Below are 20,660 nucleotides of genomic sequence, written 5' to 3'. Positions count from 1 at the left end.
CTCCCAGACTTTTGAATGGTAAGCAAATAAAGCCCATAAGATTTTCCATAAGTGCTGCTGTGGATACAGTTTTAGGTTATCCCAGATGTCTTAAACCATGCACATTCACTCCTTCTTTAATTTAGCAGAGCATAACCTATGAATTTGCTTTTACCTTGTAGAAAAGGCAAAAATTAAATGTTCAAAGTTAGTTTCTTATTAATTAAAATGAAAAATAAATTTGGGATAGCCTATTTTAATCAGAGCCAAGTGCTTAACCGAGATGCCAGTGAGTGCCCTAGAGTGAAGGGACATAGAGCAACGGGAGAAACCAGTTCTGCTAACATCCAGATTGAATTTAGAAATAAATTCTTCATTTATGAGGTTTTTTGTAAGATATTTTATAACTATGTTTATAGGAATATAGTTCAATTAATACCTAAATTGCAACTTTGTGAACAGACTCTATGTAAAGAAGACATATATGAGCCAAACATTGACTGCTAACACTGCTGTAATAAGCATGATTAACTTTGGCCCACATAAGGTGTGATTATTTGTTATATAGACATAGATATAAATTAAAGATTCTTCAATCTAATTAACTTAAAAGACGTATTTAGATATGTGTGATTATAAATATGTCTTTAAAAATGTTTGACTCTTTGAACTCACATGTTTATCTACTCTACTTCTTTAGTATACTCCTCTTTAGAGATACATAATTTCCAAATATTTTTTATCTTGCCGGAGTGCCTCCCCCCGCAAAATAAATTTTTCCTTTAAGTGAAGAAACCATGTTTTGTAATGTGTACATATATGAAATCACATAATTTGTATTGTGAAATATGAAATAAATAGAACACCCAAATACGAGACGATGAGGTATTTTCTTACTTTTATTTTTATTTTTCCCCTACGTGTGCAGCAAATATAATTGAAAACCGGTATGCTTACTTGACAAAGAATTTGCTGACATCTTGGTCCATTTACTTGTTTTACGTCTGCTGTAGTTACCTCTAGGCACCTCCAGATGGCGCACTGGTACCCATTTGCTCAGCATCCCTTCAAGTAGCCGCCAGATGCCAGGGAGGAAGCGCTTGAAGCCGCCGGGCTTAACCTTCACGACGTGCAGAGGTGGGTGGCCGAGGACCAGGAGAGGCACCTGCAACACAGCATCACTCACTGTTCAAGTATTTACATCTTTGCGCGCAGAACGAGGGACTTAAGCCGGCGGCACTGGAGTGCAAATTGCTTTGCCGCGTTTCAAAGCAGTGTGGATCCTGGACAGCCGAGCTGGTACGTGCAGGAGAAACTCCAGAGAGGAATTGGGCTGGGTAGGAGTGTCTGGCCGTTCTTTGTGTACCAAACGTTCTATGTCCTGAACTGTGCTCATGTATGTACACTCATTTCATTCTCGCCGGGATCATGTGGACTTTGGGGGTCACAATCTTACATTTCCCTGACCTGATTTGATAAAGCTTTATAGACATTGCTTATTCTTGTGAGAAATATGACACTAGTAGTGTTATAAAGGAAGCACATAATGGCACTAAAATACTTATATATCTCTTTGTTAGAGTAGAAAAAAGAAAGTTAATCTAACCATCTTTTTATATATTTTTAAAAATCAGCTATGACTTAAAAGACAATAGCCAAGAATAAATAAAACAGCAAAAGAAAAAACTAATAAAATAATCCAACCATGTTTAACTACTATGTTCTAAATATTAAATCACTCTTTCCTGTAGGTATCAGCATAAGATCTTCTGGCAAAAAATTAATAATTTTGCATCTTTGTTCCATAAAGAATATTGTGTAGTTATAACAATACCTATGTATACACAATACTCATAGGATATATTTGTATGGTATAATATGCCATATGAATAAGTGGTGTGGATGTGTAGACAATAACATGCATATATGATCCAGATGTAAGATTATTGTGCAGTTTAAATATGTATATGTTAGGAATGAATGGATAATTCCACCTTCAATACATTGTTTCTAGTGCAACTTAGTATGTTAGTGCCAAAAACAAAGTGTGAATTTATTTGAAGGATGTACTTGTTTCACTGTTTTAAATTTTTCAAGTTTAATTTGGTTGCGATTTATTTTTTGTGTGTTTAAATTCTAAGGAAAGGTTGTTTTTCATATTTTGCATATAAAATACTGAGTTTATAAATGGGATGCATTTATATTTGAATATAGTTTCCCTGGGCATGGAGTTACTGAAAGTAGAATCCACAATGTCTTTAAAAGCATGAGACATATGATTGAGAATTTATTGGTAGAAAATTGAAATATTCAGTTCAGAAATATATCAGATATAATGAAAGCTTGGGTTTTACTCAATGTTATTACTCTAAAACTAATGTTAAAGTGTTTACTAATATGTTTGCAGTGCTTTGTAACAGACATCTGTGTGAAATTGATTCTCTATTAAGTTCTGGTATTACACACTTACAAATAAAGAATTATTCAATGTAAAAAAATGCTATATAGAGTAGTGTGCTAAATAAATCCTAGGTACAAAGAAAAATTAGAAAAATTCCCTGCCCTCAAAGAGTTGCTACTTTACACGACTAGATTGAGAATATTCATGAATGTATTTTCAGTCATCAGAAATACTAAAAATAAACACAGGTGCATTTATGTTTATACTTACAAGTAATTAAATACAAATAAATGCTACTAGAGAGTGGCATATGTAAGGTAGGAACTTTACAATGGATGCTATTCTGTTTAAATATGGGTAGAAAAATTATTTTGGGTAGGTGAAGATCATGTTCAGGAAAACACTCATTATTTGTATTTGATAATGCCTTTTCAGTAAGTACAAATAATAAACAGATGAGGCAATGTTAGAGATAGTCATAAAATTTAGATTTCATCATTATTTCTTCCCCAGTGCAATGTTACTAACAGGCATTCTGAGTACTATACATAATAGTAAAAGCAAGTACTACAATAAATTTATCATGTGTTTATATGACACCTGATATTAGTTCTGAGATCCTCTATGCTTTTCTAAATTTTTATCCACAGAAATTATAAATTATTGGAAAATATTTACCTGTTGTATGAATGAAAGACAAAAAGGGGATAAAGTCTGGAGCCTATGTATTTTAAGGTAATTGAAGGAGCCTATATATTTATATTTTCTAGTACTTATTGGTGGTTAAAATCCCTCAAATTTTCCAAGTGCTGGAACTGTATGTTAGGTAATTTATTTTCCTTTCTATCTTTCTTTTTTAAATTTTTTTTTCATTTCAGTTAGTGCAAATTTCTAAAATAACCACTATTGATGTTTATAATCTTATTTTTTTCTTAACTTATAAGAAACTTGCTCTTACATATTTCAAAGGGTTGAGGTAATTTTAAACTGAATATTTATGCAGAATTTACCAGTTAATCTGGTACATTTACCAGTTACTAAAAAAATCTTTATATTTTTATAGTACAGATATAGTGAATATATATATATATGTTTATGTAATGTTAAACAGATTCAGAACAAAGGGTTAATACTTTGAGAATGTCACTATGTACTGTAATAAATAACTAACTTCTTACATGAAAAATCCAAATATTTTGTTATTCTTCAGTTTAGGTTAACCTTTGTAGAGCCTCTTTTGTTTCTCTGGAAATAAAATGCTCACTTGAGAAAAACTTTATCTGCTTTCCTAGTTTCCGGTGCTCCTGTGGTTGTGTGATGGCAGCACAGCTTCACATGTGCAGAGGTGGAGTTTTCCTTTGTCCATGTGCCGTGATTCTTCACCTTTAATGGAGAAGAAAAGGCACACGTGAAGAAACTAGTGAGTAGAAATATTTGAAAGCATGACTCTAAATGACAATTCAGGTAATTTATATAAATACAATGTGTCTTACATAGATAACAGTGAAACAAGCGTTTTCAAAGCAACAATACTAGAAAACAATCCCCCAGATTTTTCCTTTTTGCTTAGTGAAACTGTTATCTCTACTGAGATGAGGATAAATACAAATATTTCGTTTCATCTAAGAGATGCAGGTGACATATCTTAGATGTATGTTAATAGTTGTGTTAGTTAAACTGGATTTGTTTCACTTTGAGCTAATGTGGACAGAGTGAGATCATTTCTTTCATCTCAGTCTGGCAAATTTTCATACCAGTCCTGTTCTCCTTCATGCTGGAATGGTGGTTAGCTATTTATTTTTAGCCTGTGTTCATGGAAGTAGTAAGAGATGGTGATCCTAGACTTCCTGCTGGTTTTAAATCATGGAGTCCAGTTTGATCTGGAGTCTACTGGATTAGAGAAGGTACATCTTGTTTAAATGAAGCAGGATATTTAGTTTCAGAGCACACTACAGTGTGAAGTTCAGGCTTTTCCTCCCAGTGGATTACTTAAAACAGTTTGTTCTAGGTACAGAGATATAAAACAATGGATAAGGTGTTTGCATTGTATGCGCTGACCTTAGTTCAGTTCCTGGAATCATAAATGTTCCCCAAGCACAAATGGAGTGATCCCACAACTCAGAGCCAGGAGTTAATTCAGAGCACTGCTGCTTGTGACCCAAAACCCAACCCCCCCAAAAAACCCCAAAACTGTGTCCTTCCTTCTGTGTCCTTCCTTCCTTCCTTCCTTCCTTCCTTCCTTCCTTCCTTCCTTCCTTCCTTCCTTCCTTCCTTCCTTCCTTCCTTCCTTCCTTCCTTCCTTCCTTCCTTCCTTCCTTCCTTCCTTCCTTCCTTCCTTCCTTCCTTCCTTCCTTCCTTCCTTCCTTCCTCCCTCCCTTCCTTCCTTCCCTACCTTCCTTCCTGGTGCTTACTCCTGTCTGTGTTCCGTGATCACCCTTGGCTGAGGCTTAGGTCACCATAGGGGATGCGGTGGTTCCAGACAAGTATTCTACCCTGTGTACTATCTCTTCAGTCCCCATATTTACTCAAACAATTGAATAAAATATTCTTTATATGGAGCTGGAGCAATAGCACAGCGGCAGGGCGTTTGCCTTTCACACAGCTGACCTGGGTTCGATTCCTCCGCCCCTCTTGGAGAGTTTGGGAAGCTACTGAGAGTATCTTGCCCGCATGGCAGATCCTGGCAAGCTACCCATGGCATGTTGGATATGCCAAAAACAGTAACAAGCCTCAAAACGGAGACGTTTCTGGTGTCTGCTCAAGCAAATCTATGAGCAATGGGATGATATGACAGTGATTCTTTATATATGGGTTTGGTCAAAATTCTCTAATGTATCTTTCTATAAACTTGTTTAATGAGAAGATGTTATTTTTTACTTATAATTTTGAAGGATACTATAAATCTGGGAACAGTGGGAATTTTTCAAAGTTTCTTTGGAAAGCTAACATTAAAAATACAAAAATAGAATACAAAGAAAATAGTGACAAAATTTTACTACTGGCATGTATATAATTCTGTTCTCATAATGCTGAGAAAAGTTTTCTTCTTTCTCTGGTGATCTGATGTCACAGTTTTCTAGAGTCAATGTCAGTGAATCAGTTAAATATAATGTCATAGTCTTTCTAAGAACATTGCAAACTCCTCAAAGAAAATTCTGGTTCTGTTCACCCTTTAATTTCCTCATTATCAAACATACTGCCAGCCACAAACAGCACTGAACTTCATTTCATAACAATTGAATAAATATTAAATTCTCATTTTTAACACAATTTCAAGTAATTACTTGTAGTTTTATAATAGTGATTTCTAAGAGATCAAAATAAATGCATCTTAATAGTATATTTATGAGGCTACAAACCTTTGCCAAAAGATATATAAGAGTAAGTGCTAGTAGCAGAAAACTTCATAAAAGCTAGAGGAAAATAATAAAGAATCCATGACTGCCTTTTCAACAAGAGTGAAGTTCTCTGTGTCCCTGGAGCAAAGGCTAACAGAAAAACTCTTGGTTATTAAAATGTTTTCTGTTTTGGTCTCAGGCTCATTAATGATGAGAATAGGAGGGAGAAAGTATAAAGCATCAACTGCAGTTGTGGATGTTCAGGTCGTTTGTCTCCTGGCGTGAAGTCCATGTTAGCAGATCTAAAGTTCCAGCAAAGAATACCAGCGAGCAAATGCCAACTGATTGTTGTTCTCACCAGCTTGCTGTCTAACTCAGATCAACCCTTCAGATCTCTGCTGAAGTGTTGCTTTTTTCAGGGAGCTTTACCAACCTCTCTAGCACACACTTAGCATCATTCTCTCTGTTATGGTCTCATAATCTCATCCTCACCATTACTCTTGCCACTTGAGGGCTTATTTCCTCTCTTATTTAAAGGAATGAGCTGAGTCCTGTTCGATATTACTCAGTGTCTGGGTTGGGGTTACAATAGGTTTGTGAATATTTATGACTACTGTATTTTATAACAGTTTAATATATGACCTTTAATGGCATTAAAAATTGCATTTGATTCTAGTGCCACATAGAATGTGAGAGCTTACTAAATTTTTAGTCTTAGGCTTCTTTTATCTGAATACATACTTCTAAAAGATTGTTCATAATATTATAAGATTATAAAAGTATCATTACTGTGACATTATTTTCTCATGGTTGTTCTAAATATTAGCTGAGTTAAACTTAAAACAAACAAGAAATCTTATCAAGTGGGAATTCTTATTATTTTTCTGTTTTAGATAAAAATAGAGGTACATAAATTTTTATTTATTGCTCAAGGTCACAGGAAAAATATTACCTTTTTAATGAGTAAAAGATGCAGCACAGTGCCCAGGAAAGAATTCATTTGTGTAACAGCTGGGATGGGCTTTTGAAATTTTATTTGGGGAAGGTTGATTCCCATGTAAATGAAAAATTACCCCACACAGTTAAGAACAGTTTGTTCCCTGATTTCAGAGCCTTCTGTTGCAGATATTTTATTTGTAGAATTACCATGGAATCCAAATATGGTCAGAAAAAACAATTCTAATGAATAATCTGATTGAATTTTATCTTTCATTGAACATTTCACTGTGCTGTATGTAATAGAAACTAAACAATAATGACAAAATCACCTGATTAAGAAGTGTGTCATTGGTTTGTATCTCAGGATAAAAAGAAGCATATGATTGAATAACCCATTTTTAATACATTGCAGCATTCTTTGTTATCACTTCATTATAAACATTCATTTAAAATTTAATTTTAATTACTAATATTTTTTAAACTGTGATTTTGTAGAAAATATAAATATAGGCAGATTACAACCAAGGAAGGAAATAGGTAGTTGTAAAATATACTTAGATTACAACAATCAAATGAAAGTAATTTATAATTTTTCAATTCAAAAATAACTACTATCAATACTTCAGCATATTTTTCTTTTTTTGGTGATAACGGGTGTCTTACTATGTGTACACTTTGACACAGTTGTCAACAACAGATATTAATGTACAATGCATTTACTCCCATATCTTAACATAGAATCGTATAATAAATATAACTTATATACTTTTTATCATAAGAGAGTTTCAACTATGTGTTTAATGCCTACACATTATTATACTATGTGAATATCTCATATTTTTACTAGTAATGTTGATTTTCTTTAAAGTTTTCTAATTTTTGTTCACTAAAATAGACTTTAACCTTCTGAATACTGTTTTGCGTAGCATATATTTCCTAGGTAATCACATTTAGATGATTATCACACAGTACAATAAGATTCCAGAAAAAATTATGAATTTATTAAATTTAATAAATTTTATTTATAATTTCAATAAAATAAAATATAATTATTATTTATTTATTCCAATAAAAATAACATCTACTCAGAGGTAAATGTGCCCAAATAAGCATTTCAAAAATTGTGTTTCAAGCCTATGGAAATAAAAATTAATAGAATCACAGGTGAAAAGGAATCAATATTTGAGATCTCATGATATTCTATGACCCACATTGATCAGAATTATTAATCACTCTTTATCTGTGGTTATTTGAGACTTTAAGAGGGTGAACGACAAGGTTAAGCTGCTTCAGTAGCAGTATCATATTTAAATATATCTTTATCTACTTTATTTCACCATACAACATAGTCTATACAGTCTCTGGTATTACTCGTAGCTCACATAATACTAAATTTCTTATGGCCTGAGTTTCTTTATTTCTAAATTTTACTATTTAGGGTTTTGTGGTAAATTTTAATGTTATATAGTTAAGTCTAAGGAATATATCCTAGGTCCGATGTTAGGCTTAGGATTGATAAACACATAATCAAGTACTGTCCTCAGTTGGTAGAACTGGAAGTCAGTTCTGGCATCTTCAGGACCACAGTCAACAGTATTCCAATGCTGGCAGGACTGTGCTGGAGTCAGCCTCTTACAGGGTAGGTTCCTTAAGCCCTAAATTATCTATGTCCCCTCCACAATATTTCTTGTAGATATTCATATTGAATATCAGTTGGTGAAGTTGATTTGGTCTATTACATAAGAAACTCCTGGATGACACCTCTTTGCTTCACTCAAAGAGGGCTCTGAAGAAATAGATTTCTAATGAATAGTATATGTGCAATTTACTTGTATTTTTGTGATATTTTTTTGCTTTTTGGGTCACGTCCAGTGATGCTCAGGGATTACTCCAGGCTTGCACTCAAGAATCTCTCCTAGCGGTGCCTGGGGAACCATATGGGATGCTGGGGATACAACCAGGATTGGCCATGTGCAAAGCAAATGCCCTACCTGCTGTACTATCATTCCAGCCCTTTTTGTGAAATATTTATGAAAAAACTGTCCTAAATAGCTCCTTCAGCTATATCACACTTCTATTGATAATTCGTCTTCATGCATGTGCAATTTATTTACATTTTAGTAAATATTTAGAATTTTTTACTAAAACAACCTTTTCTAACTCCTCCAGCTATGTAAATATGGATCTTGCTTGAACATAATGAAGACTAAGAAATTCTAGTCAAGATTCTTTTAATCCAAATCATTAATATAATAGGAGATATTTATCAAAATCTTCCTCAGCAAATATTGCAAACATTTGTAGCCTATATTCTTATGATATTTTGTTTTGTGTATGGTTTGGATTAAGATTATCCTTGCATCACATAAGATAGAGTTTAAGAAGAAATTTTCCAGACCAGGTGTTTTTGTTTTTAATTTTCAATCACTTTTATTGCTTGGTTTCATCTACATTCTTTTCCAGCTGTTATCCTTAACCCATTTGCCTTCTCACCTCCCACTCTTACTCAGTCATACTGAGAAACAAGCAAAGTATTGGTTAAAAGTTAAGAAAGCAAGTTAAAATATATTATCATATATACATGAGTTGGGTAAGGGGATTTCAGAGATAGCTATCATAATTGTCTTCTGGGCATGTCATAATTATTTTCTGAGCATTGTATAGCTCTGTGCAAAGCATTAAATGCCAAGCATTTCATTATTATGTAAAAAATTAAATACGCATGCTCAGCCCGGCAAGCTACTGAGAGTGTCTTGCCTGCATGGCAGAGCCTGGCAAGCTACCGGTGGCTTACTTGGTATGCCAAACACAGTAACAAGAAGTCTCACAATGGAGACGTTACTAGTTCCCACTCGAGCAAATCGATGAGCAATGGGATGACAGTGACAGTGACAGTGACAGACTCTACAAAGCAATAACAATGCCGTTACTACCCTCTTGCTGTGTACTGAATCAAGATAACAATCCTAATGGTATGTAATATTTTAAATGTTCCAATATTTTTAAAACAGACTTCTCTGACTATATGATCATGCTAATCATGCAGTTGTTTTGGGCAATTATATTTGTGTGAAAGAAAATGTCACTTCAATTATTTTTTGTATTTAATACCTGCTATTTTTCTTTAATCTGTAATTTAAATTATTTCACCATTGTTTACCATGTTGAGTTCTATATATAATGACTTTCATGTTCTCCCCACATTGTTTTCACTTTATAAGATAGCTTCAGTTCTGGCATATAGGATTTTCTGTTTTGTAAAGTTACTAGGGCCTTGTTGATTGTCACTTTCTACATAAACTCTCTAGTGAATGTCGAAGGTTACTTATTGTACAAATATATAAGGGAACTTAGATTCACTATGGAGTTTGTTAAACTTGTACCCATTAATTGCATTTGGGTAATTCACTGGTATAAATTCTAATAATTTCTTATAATCTTTAATTCTTATAATTTCATGCTTTTTATATCTTCTATTAAAATTTTAAAATGCATTACTTTTAGCTCTTCAGATATATTTTAGAAGTTGCTAAGCTATTCCATCTGATATGTTTCTGATGAATATGAGTGAAAAGAACCCTTAACCTCTTTGTTTATAAGATAAGATTGAGCTTGTTACAAATGACCAAAGAGATATTAGACTGATATTATGAGATATGAAAATGCCACCAGTAAGATAATTATTCAATTTGTATGTTTTATTACCCACATACCATTAGGGAGAGTAGAAAAATCAGATTTAATAATTATTAAGTTATACATCAGAAAATTTGGCTTTAAAATTAGTGCATTTTAAACTTTTATTTAATGCTGATAAGCATATTGCAGAACTCAAAAAACTGCCCTTAAAATTTGTTAATTTTGCATAATCATTTATTTATGCAAATCAATTTCTGAGCTGAGTTTTATTGTAGGAAAGATTGTTGAGGAGGAAATTTACAGTATGGTAAATAGGGAGAAAGTGTTCTAAACTGTCAATGTACTGAGGTTTCTTAGGCTCTGATTATACAGTACATCACATAAAACTAATTCATTGCAAAATAGATGTGAAATGCAGAAAATTATGGAAATGATTTTAGCTAGAAAGTTCAAAAAATTTTAATCATTTTAATGATATCTTAATTGATGTTTGAGGTTTCATTTTGATAGTGCAGTTATTTAATCCCCCCCAAATGTCAGCTATGTATGCATGAAGGCTGATTTTAAGCTGTAAAATTAAAAACTATCACAATAAATCAAATTTCTCTGCACAAATAAGGCCAGAAAAATAGCAGAATAACCTTTAAACTCTGCGTCTTTTTATTTCTATGTAATAATTTTTACTGACTTCATTTTCCAGCCAACGCTCAACTAGTCTGGAGTAACTAGATACCTGAGTAAAGGCTCCAACAATATTAGAATGCTGAAATACAATGGCAATGGTCAAACGGCATCGGAGTGTTTACCAACATTTCAAAATACATGCTTCTGCACTTGTAAGATTTTCACTATCACAGGCAACTCCTGCCTAGAGAACTGTCTGTTTCACAGAGTTTTGGCCATAATCCCAGACTTACTTTCCTGGAACCTTAGTCTTGTCTACCAAGAACCATAAGAAAGTTCAGGTTTGACATGGGAGAGGAGATATTCTTTTATAATTTCTACCACTAAAATATAAATTCACAGTTCATATTCTAAGACAAATTTAGGAATTTTACCCCACATTTAGGAGTAACCTACGAGTAATTTAGGAGTAACCCAGTGATTCCCAGGGGTTACTCCTGGTTCTGCACTGAGGGTTTACTCCTGGAAGTGCTTAGGGATATATGAGGGATGCTGGGTATTGAACCTGGGTCAGCTGCGTGTAAGGCAACAACCCTATCCTCTGCAATATTGCTCATTATACCCTAATTTATGAGTTTGGATATAATGTTTTGTGTATCTTCAAACATGCTTGCTTTTGCTACATTATTAAAATTATTTTGATATTTCTGCACATTCAATATATTTCAATGCAGTGCATTTTCTAGAATTATTACATGAGGCCCCCTTACCATCACACTTAACAACTAAATCGTCATGTGTTAAATCATTAAGCCCTGGCTACATACAATGACTATGCAAATATTTTGTTTCCTTTCAATTCTATGCTCAAAGAACTTAAAGCTCAAAGATTAAGATTTTAATCTCCCCTGAAGAAATTTTATCATGACTTAAGAACAAAATGTAATATGTAGAATACTTCTCTCATTTCTCCATTGGGAAAATTTAGCATGTATGGGAATCTAATTTCAAAAACTTTGGAAAACAGTTATTCTTACCACCATACCACCAAAATAGGCAAAATTCAAAGGTTTTGAAATATTTTTTACAAAATATACATATTTCAAAGTACTATATAGAAAAACACTTATTTAACAGTTAGTTTCTTTCTTAGGCTACCAAACATAAAACCTCTGTGGCAACAACGGTAGAGAAGTGGACTTCTTTACATTTCTTCTTTTTAATATGTTAATTGGATAATGTCTATTTAAAGTTAAAGGCTCATCAGAATCAAGATAATAGATGTCCACAGGAAGGTAATAATATAATGGAATATATTTAAGAAAATAGAGCTATCTCACTGAGAAGTGAAAATATTAATATCATAGAATTTCAGTATTTAAAAGGGCTATTCAAAGTATTATAATTCTTAGCATTCATAGTGAGCACACATTGGTATAATTTGAACCTTTAAAGAGAAATTGGGGTCAAAATTGCAGCACCTTCAATGTAAGTTCAATGTTTGAAATTTGATTCATTGAGCAAATGGAAATTTATCATTTTTGTATTAAATAATAGGAGAAATGCTTTGTGATTTAGAAAGATTAATTTGGCAACTATATGAAAGTTTATTTAAAGAAAAACATGTTGAATAGAAAATGTGAGACTCATTGGCAAAAGTAACAGAAAAGGGGAGTGATTTAGAAAGGGATTTTTGAACTGGTTTGGTAGATAAAGAAAAATTTAAAAGTTAAGGACGATTTCGATTTCAAGCTCATGTGTTAGATAACTAAAGATGTCATTAATCATGATATGGATGAGCAACTAATTTTATCAAGAGAAGGTTTTAAATTTTAAGGAGAAATTGAGCAAATTATAGTTGATTAATTTGGATATTGTCATGTTAAATTAGTTAACTGTTGTACATATATGGAGAATTTCTTGGCTTCGGTGTTATATATGTTTTCAATTGTATATGTATATATATATATATATTTGTTGTTGTTGTTGTTGTTGTTGTTTCCAGTTGACACTAGGATGTTTAATGATATATCTGATCTTTACCCACTATGTGTAAATTGCATTTCTTCAGTTGTATCAACCAAAAATATATTCAGACATTTGTAAGTGATATTTGAGGCAGACATAATTAATCCAGATTTAAAAAAACACCATGTGGGGGGCGTCATGGGATGGGGGTGGAAGCAGCCCCTCTCCCCATCCCGAAAAGGCCCCAAGTTGCCACCCACCAACGGCTCCTGGCTCCTGAATGGCCATGATCCCAGAGGTACACAAACCAATCTCAGAACCCAGAGGCCTTTGACAGAAATCCCTCCAAACTTATTACTAAAATATCAGAAATCCTAAATCATCATATGCTCTTCAGAATCAGCAATAGAAAATAAATTATCTAATGATGCCTTTCAGCAGGTCTGATTGTTGGGGGAAATTCCAGGTGGGTCTTTTGTCAGAATATTGAATGTGATCAAAATGGAGAGAGAGTAAAGTGGAAATCATCTGCCATATAGCCAGGGGGAGGGGTAAGATGGGAGGTATACTGGGGTTCTTGGTGGTGGCAATTGTGCACAGGTGAAGGGATGGGTGTTTGACCGAGATTTAAACTTCAAAGCTTTGTAACTGTTCACATGGTGATTCAAAAAATAAAAATTAAAAAAAATACTGTGACAATAAAGTGACTATTGCAATTGAGAGTCTAGAATTTAGTATACTGGTAAACTTGAAATACATATTTCAAACCAAGTGGTGCCTATTTGGGCAATGTGGATAGCTAAGCTTGTGCCCAAGAAGAATATAGATGACTAGTTATTTTATATTCTATATTTTTGTTTCTTGGGATACACCCTGATAAGCTCAGGGTTTGCTCCTGCCTCTGCACTTGGGGATGACTCCCTACGGGCTCAAGAGACCTTATGGAGTGCCATGGATCAAACCTGAGATGGCCTTGTGCCATGTCTTACCAGTAGTACTAACTCTCCAGCCCTGTAGGTGTCTAATTATCACTTGAACAACCTCAAAGACTAACAATATCCAAATTAATGAGATAAATAAAGGCATTACTTGCTTATTTTAATTTTTTAGTTGTGCCTCCTAATCAATACTGAAAGGGCCTAGGGCCTCTCATATCTATACTTAGGTCAATTTTTCAATATTTTGTCCAATAATGAAGCAGTGCTTAGGTTCAATGGTGCAGGGTGGGAGTGGTGGCTAAGGTTACTCTGACTATGCGCTGTGGCCAACAGGACCATGCCCAAGGTGCTTATTGAGAGTGGTGTCGAGGATCACAGTGGTGCATGTGGTTCTGGCAATCAAAGTTGATGCTTTGTGCTGGACAGATTTCCTTTATGTTATAATATGTGTATTTTTAGAGTTTTTTGCCAGATGAAAACTCTCCTTAGAGAAAATTTCCTGCTTAGCTACATATTTGCAACTCTCATGACCTTGTCCTAATCTTCCTTTACCCAGAACTTTGGGTCTACATTTGCAGCCATATTTCCCACATATAATAAAATTTCCATGTTCATATGTAGAAAATTAATATGTTTCTATATTTTTGAGTGAGCTGAATTTAAAAAATTCTTGAGATTGATGTACGCATCTCTCATGTATGCATCTTTTAGGAAATGCCTAATGTTTAAATTTTGTTAGTTTCCTAAAGTTTATTATAGTTAATACATTTACATTGGTATTGACATTTATGATCTTGTACACATATACTTCACCTCACCACCATCAGATTTCCCATGCCCCACAACCCATGTCACTATATCATGGTGAGCAAAACTTTCTGAGGATACTGCAGGATTTTTGTGTTAAATAAAAAAAGAAGTGAAGCTAGACTTACATCAGATTTCCCATTGCTAACACTTGTGCCTACTGACAGATCTCTTAAGAAATGACAGCTTGAGGCTGAATAGGCCAGAACAATCTGTCAGATGGAGAAACACCTGCTGTCTCTTTTAACATGACTGTTATAATGATAAAATGAGATGACAAGTGCAAAAAAAGGTAAGTTCTTGTTGAAAAGTAACTGTTATATTTACTTTAAATGAGTGTTAGTAGAGCTAGTGAGAGAGTGCAGTAGATAAGTAGATAAGTTGCTTTCCTTGCAAACTGCCAACCTATGTTGGATCCCAGACACCACACATGGTCCTGTGAGTACTCCAGGTATTGTCCTTGAGCACAGAATCAGGAGTAAGCCCTGAGCATACCCAGTGTGGCAGAAAAACAGAGAAACAAAAAATAAATTAATAAATAAACGGGTAACCCTCTTAAAATATATAGTTGTGTTATTAACCTATCTTCAGCAAAAGTTCCTTGAAGATAGTGAACATATACAATTGATCTTTTTATGTCTAAAGTCTAATAGATTCTTTTATGCCTATGAATATATATGTGTGTGTATGAGAGGATGAATCAAATTGTCAACATTTGAAAATATTTTTATCAACTTATAGAAATAAAAATAATATAGAATTATTATTATAGATTAGTAGATTGTAGATTAATTTTTATTATAATATTAATATTGTAATTATTTCATATTAGTGAAACAAATTACTTATTCACATTATTTATGAGTAATTAGCATCATTTGAATTTTCTTCTATATGCTTTTAAATTTTAAAGATTTATGAAATGCATTCAGTCTCATTTTTTTCTTGTATATTTATAATTTTCATTGAACTGTGGTCTATTTGTATAATTAAAAACTTCTCTGTTCTGATGACTTTAAAAGTCAGTTGTTTGATTTTTTTCTAATCCTGTATTTACAACTCTTTGCTAATCATCTTTTCTATTATTTTCCAACACTCTTAAAACCTCACCAGATCCATAGCTCAGCATTAAAAATGTACTTTCCCAAATACACATGCAACTCACTCTACTGTTTTAGGAACTACTTCTGTAATGAATAAAAATGTGTCCTAGTCACTTATGCTAGAACACTTGTCATTATTTCCTTATCCTTTACATACAGCATTGAAAACAGTTTTCAATTTTTCATTATCATTTCTTTTTTTTAAACTTTTTATTAAATCACCATGTGGTAAGTCACAAAGTTCTCAGGTTTATGTGTCAGTTATACAATATTCAAACACCCATCCCTTCACCAGTGCCCACATTCCACCACCAAAAACCCCAGTATACCCCCCGCCCCCACCCCCACCCCATACTGTATAACTAATGAATTTCACTTCATTTTCTCTTTACCTTGATTACATTCCATATTTCAACACAAAACTCACTATAGTTGTTGGAGTTTCCACCCAAGAGAGACAGACCTACTACCAAGGAAGCATTTGATAATTAGTTTTCCATTGCTGGGAATGAAGAGATATGAAGCCCCACTGCTACAACTCTTTTTTTTTTCCCTTCCTCAACCCCCTTCCCGCACCTCATAGTATGGTGTACGCCACGCCGCGTCGGCCAGCGTGGGGCTTTTGCTTAGTTCACAGTCCAGAGAGGTGGCTGCTACATTAATAACCTTCAATATTTCAACAAAAACTTACTGTTATTATTTGGAGTTTCCCCCCCAAGTCAGACCTGTTCAAAAGGAACCGTTTCACATTGCTGACAATTATAAATGTTAAGTCGTGCGGACGCATCCGCACGGTTTTGGATTTCTGTATAATATTGCATAGCCCAGCTCACAGTCCCAGTGCATTGCTGTAAGAAGTCTCTGGAATCAAAATCTTTAGGCGCAGAGGGTCCGCTTCACGCTCAGCAGCTCCGGATTTATCTGGGACGAGGGCGTGCTGGTTACACCCCCTTCCCATGAGTTCCTGGGAGCCCCAAGAGTAAAAACCGAATACCTCTGGGTTTGGAGTCTTAGAAGATGGCGCCTGCCACGTGGGTGCCGCCAACCCGCCATTTTCCGTGCTGGAAGACAGGGTGGGGAGGAAAAAATCCACCCCCGGGCAGCACAGAGTTGTGGCCCAGTTCGCAGTCCCAGTGCATTGCTATTAGATGCTGCACTGGATGCCCGAATGTGTTAGGTCTCTGGAATCAAAGTCTTTAGGCGCAGAGGGTCCCTCATTATCATTTCTAATGACATATCTCTAGTAATTTCCTTTCTTATTTAATTCTAGGTTCAGTGTTAAGACTTTATTATCACTCATTTTCCTGTTGGAATAATCTCTTCTTGCTTTCAAATTATAGTACTTCTTATTTATGCTATTTTAGTTCAAGATCTTGGCACTAGAGTGATAGTACAGGAGGTAAAGCATTCACCCTGCATCTTGCTCAGCCTATTCTAATCCCTGGCACCATATGTGGTCTCCAAAGCTCATCTGAATACAGAGGCATAAGTAGTCTACGAGTACTACTAGATGTGGCTCCAAGTAAAAAACCAACTATAGGGGCTGGAGTGATAGCACAGCAGGTAGGACGCTTGCCTTGCACGCAGCCGACCCGGGTTCAGTTCCTAGCATCCCATATGGTCCCCTGAGCACTGCCAGGAGTAATTCCTGAGTGCAAAGCCAGGAGTAACCCCTGTGCATCACCAGGTGTGACCCCCCAAAATAAATAAATAATAAAAAATAAATAAAAACCAACTATATACATTTACCTATTTATTTTTGTTACTAAAGCCCAATAAATACATTTTGAAAGTAACAGATATTACAAAATAATAACAAGTCTTCAAGATACTGTATGGTTTAATCTTCAACATAGTATATTTATTAACTCTGTATTTTCACCCCAAATTGATATTTGACATTTATTTCTTATAAAACACCTTAATTATTATTCCCATCTTAAGAAGGAAACAGTAGTTCACATGACAGAAATTTGGTTATGATTTCAAACATTTACAAAGCCAATGTTTACACTATAGAATGAAAGAAACACAGTGACTACTGTTGATTAAAGATATAATGATATTAATAAAAAAGGCAGTATTACATAATTTTTTAAAAAATTAAACAAAATTATTAGTGAATCACCGTGAGGGACACCCACAGACCCACAAACCTCCATGCTTGCATTCCAGCCACACAGTGGTCAAGTGCCCATCCCTCCACCAGTACCCATTTTCCACCACCAATGGTCCCAGCATCCTTCTCACAACCCCCACCCCATCCTCCCCCCACCTCACCCTGCCTCTGTGGCAGGGCATTCCCTTTTGCTCTCTCTCTCCTTTTGGGAGTTGTGGTTTGCAGTAGAGGTATTAAGTGGCCATCATGTTCGGTCTATATTCTACTTTCAGTCCACATTTTCCATCTGGAATGGGCCCACCTACTACCCTTTACTTGGTGTTACCTTCTCTATCTGAGCTGCCTTTTCCCCCAGCATGTAAGGCCGGCTTCTAAGCTGTGGAGTAATCCTCCTGGTACTTATCTCTGCTGTTGTTGAGTGTTGGTCTCCCATTCTGTGACTTTATATTCCACAAATGAGTGCAATCTTTTCATGTCTATCTTTTTCTAACTCATTTCACTTATGATACTTTCCATGTTGATCCAACTATATGCAAATTTCATGACTTCATCTTTTCTAACAGCTGCATAGTATTCTATTGTGTAGATTTACCAAAGTTTCTTTAACCAGTCATCTGTTCTTGGGTGCTCAGTTTTTTTCCAAATTCTGGCTATTGTAAACAGTACTGCAATGAACATAATTTTTGAATGTTGTCAAGTAAGTGTAAGTCTTGCTTAGATACTGTTTAGGATCACACTAATTATTGTCACTTCAGTCTATCTGCTTATATAGTTTTTAAATTTCTTTTTACCCTCCTTTGACTTTCATTAAAAAAGAAATGTAGATATATTAGAATGAAATCAAACCTACTAATAGGAAGAAGAAAGTGTTTTTGTTTGTTTTGGGATGTAACACCCTTGGGTTCTCTAGGCTTACTCAAAGTCAGCACTCAGGAATCGCTCCTGGCAAGCTAAAGGCACCTTGTAGGGTCTGGGAGGATGAAAGCATGTCAGCCTTCCTGCCCACTGCACTAATGCTTCAGCTCCAGGGAAAGAAATCTTGAGCGCTTACAATGCTTGGAAGGATGTTGTTTCACAAGAAATATAGGAAAAATCTTTTATTCAAAACCTTTTATGCAGCATGTTGGTTTTCTCCAATGTAAGTAAATAGTTATTCAAGGTCAGGTTGACTCAAGAAGAAAGCTTTCATTGGTCTAAATGTAATGAAATGTGTAATGTTAAGTTATAAAAAAAAGTTTATGAAACAACAAAATTATTGAAAATATTACATTCAATTCAAAGATAATAATTTTATTTCACTTTTTCCATGCTGCAACAAAGAAGATATTTGGAAAAGAAAATGGCTGTGTATTTAAAAAATGTTTTAGTATTATGAATTCCCAAATGGGCCAAGAGAAACAACACACTGGGGCATGGTACTTGACTTGCATGCAGCCAAACGGTATAATCTCAGGCACCCCCATTTGGTTTCCCAAGTCCCACCAAGAGTAATCCTTGAGTTTAGATTTAGGAGTACTCCCTGAGTACTACTAAGTATGGGTTCCCCTACCTAATAAAAAAGAATTTGCAAAAATATGTAATGACTAATCCAATTTACATAAAGGTTGTTTGTTTTGGTGTGATTTTTTTGCTATGAAGCTGGCAAAAGAATCAGAGATTAATATTTTAACCTAAATTACTATATTAAAAGCCAATGAACTACACACCATTAAAGCATTTATGGACACATAATTATTTTTAAGTAAAAAATTCCTGGACAACAGGCTGTTCAAAAATGTATTTAAAAATTATTAAAGGAATTGGTTCTTACCTAAGTTTTTTTATAATTTGGGAAATAAGTGATGCAGAACATGCTATAACATTGTATGTATGAATACATATTATTCTTGCCAATAAAATGCTACTTTATAATGTTTGTTCAAACTATTATTAGCGTAGAGATAATTTTGAGTATTTCATTTAGGAATTGTATTTGAGGATTTTTGTTTGAAAGGGAAGCTATACTTGCTTCTGGATTTGTGTTCAGGGATTAATCCTAGCACTGCTTGAGGGACTGTACATGGTGCCAGAGATTGCACTGTAGTGGACCATGTGCAAGACACGTGCTTTCACCCTGATGGCTTTGACCATTTTCTGTTCTTTTACTATGATTCTTAGTATCCTGCACATGAGGGAGGAGATAGAGAGGAGATCTTTTTAAAAATACATTGTGTGCAGACTTACAAATTAATTTCGGAACCGAGCAGCTCGCTGCAGAGATGATAGTGGACAATGTGCCAGGCTGATTTCACTGTGCACCTCAATTAGGAGCAGGTGTCCTCTCTCCACCTGCACCAGGTGAATCCTGGCAGCCACAAACCTCCAGAACCCAATCACCACCATCCTCATGGCTGATCTTCCCAAGCAAGAATAAATCTGCTGAAAAACGCAGGTATGTGGGACTAGTGACTGAAAACGTCAGGCCTCAAGGGGTCAGGACTGAGCTGCCCCTTCCCATCTCCCAGTCCTTGCGGGGTCCTGGCTGTAACACCCATGAAATGCCTCCTGGTGCCATTCAAGTGCATTAATGGCCATGATCCAGAGACTCACAAATGAATCTTGGAACCTAGCAGCTCGCTGCGCAGGTGGCTCTGAACCCCAATTATTTAGAATTTTAGAATCCCAGGAGCACATGACTGTGAAAGAAGCCATGCAATGTCTCATGCTATTATTTTTTTTCCCTTTGGGATGAATCATTGTGAGATAGAACCTTGCAGATATCGTATACTATTCATAACAGGCAATATAAAGCATATTATGCAGCAT

The 20,660-nt window shown here is 34.8% G+C and overlaps 1 long non-coding RNA gene across 3 annotated transcripts in view; it reads left to right on the top strand.

The window, feature by feature from the left end:
• Nucleotides 1-1,082: 1,082 nt before the first annotated feature.
• LOC129402482 (uncharacterized) overlaps nucleotides 1,083-20,660 on the top strand; it is a 176,908-nt gene continuing 157,330 nt past the window's right edge. For all 3 annotated transcript variants that reach the window (XR_008628674.1, XR_008628673.1, XR_008628672.1), the window contains exons 1-2: nucleotides 1,083-1,278; nucleotides 3,673-3,800. This is a non-coding gene — a long non-coding RNA (uncharacterized LOC129402482). The remainder of the gene's footprint in view (nucleotides 1,279-3,672; nucleotides 3,801-20,660) is intronic.

The sequence above is a fragment of the Sorex araneus genome, chromosome 2 (assembly GCF_027595985.1).
Source record: "Sorex araneus isolate mSorAra2 chromosome 2, mSorAra2.pri, whole genome shotgun sequence".
In the NCBI taxonomy this organism is placed as follows: domain Eukaryota; kingdom Metazoa; phylum Chordata; class Mammalia; order Eulipotyphla; family Soricidae; genus Sorex; species Sorex araneus.
Note: the sequence above shows the minus strand (reverse complement) of the source record. Positions and strands in the feature narration are given on the sequence as shown.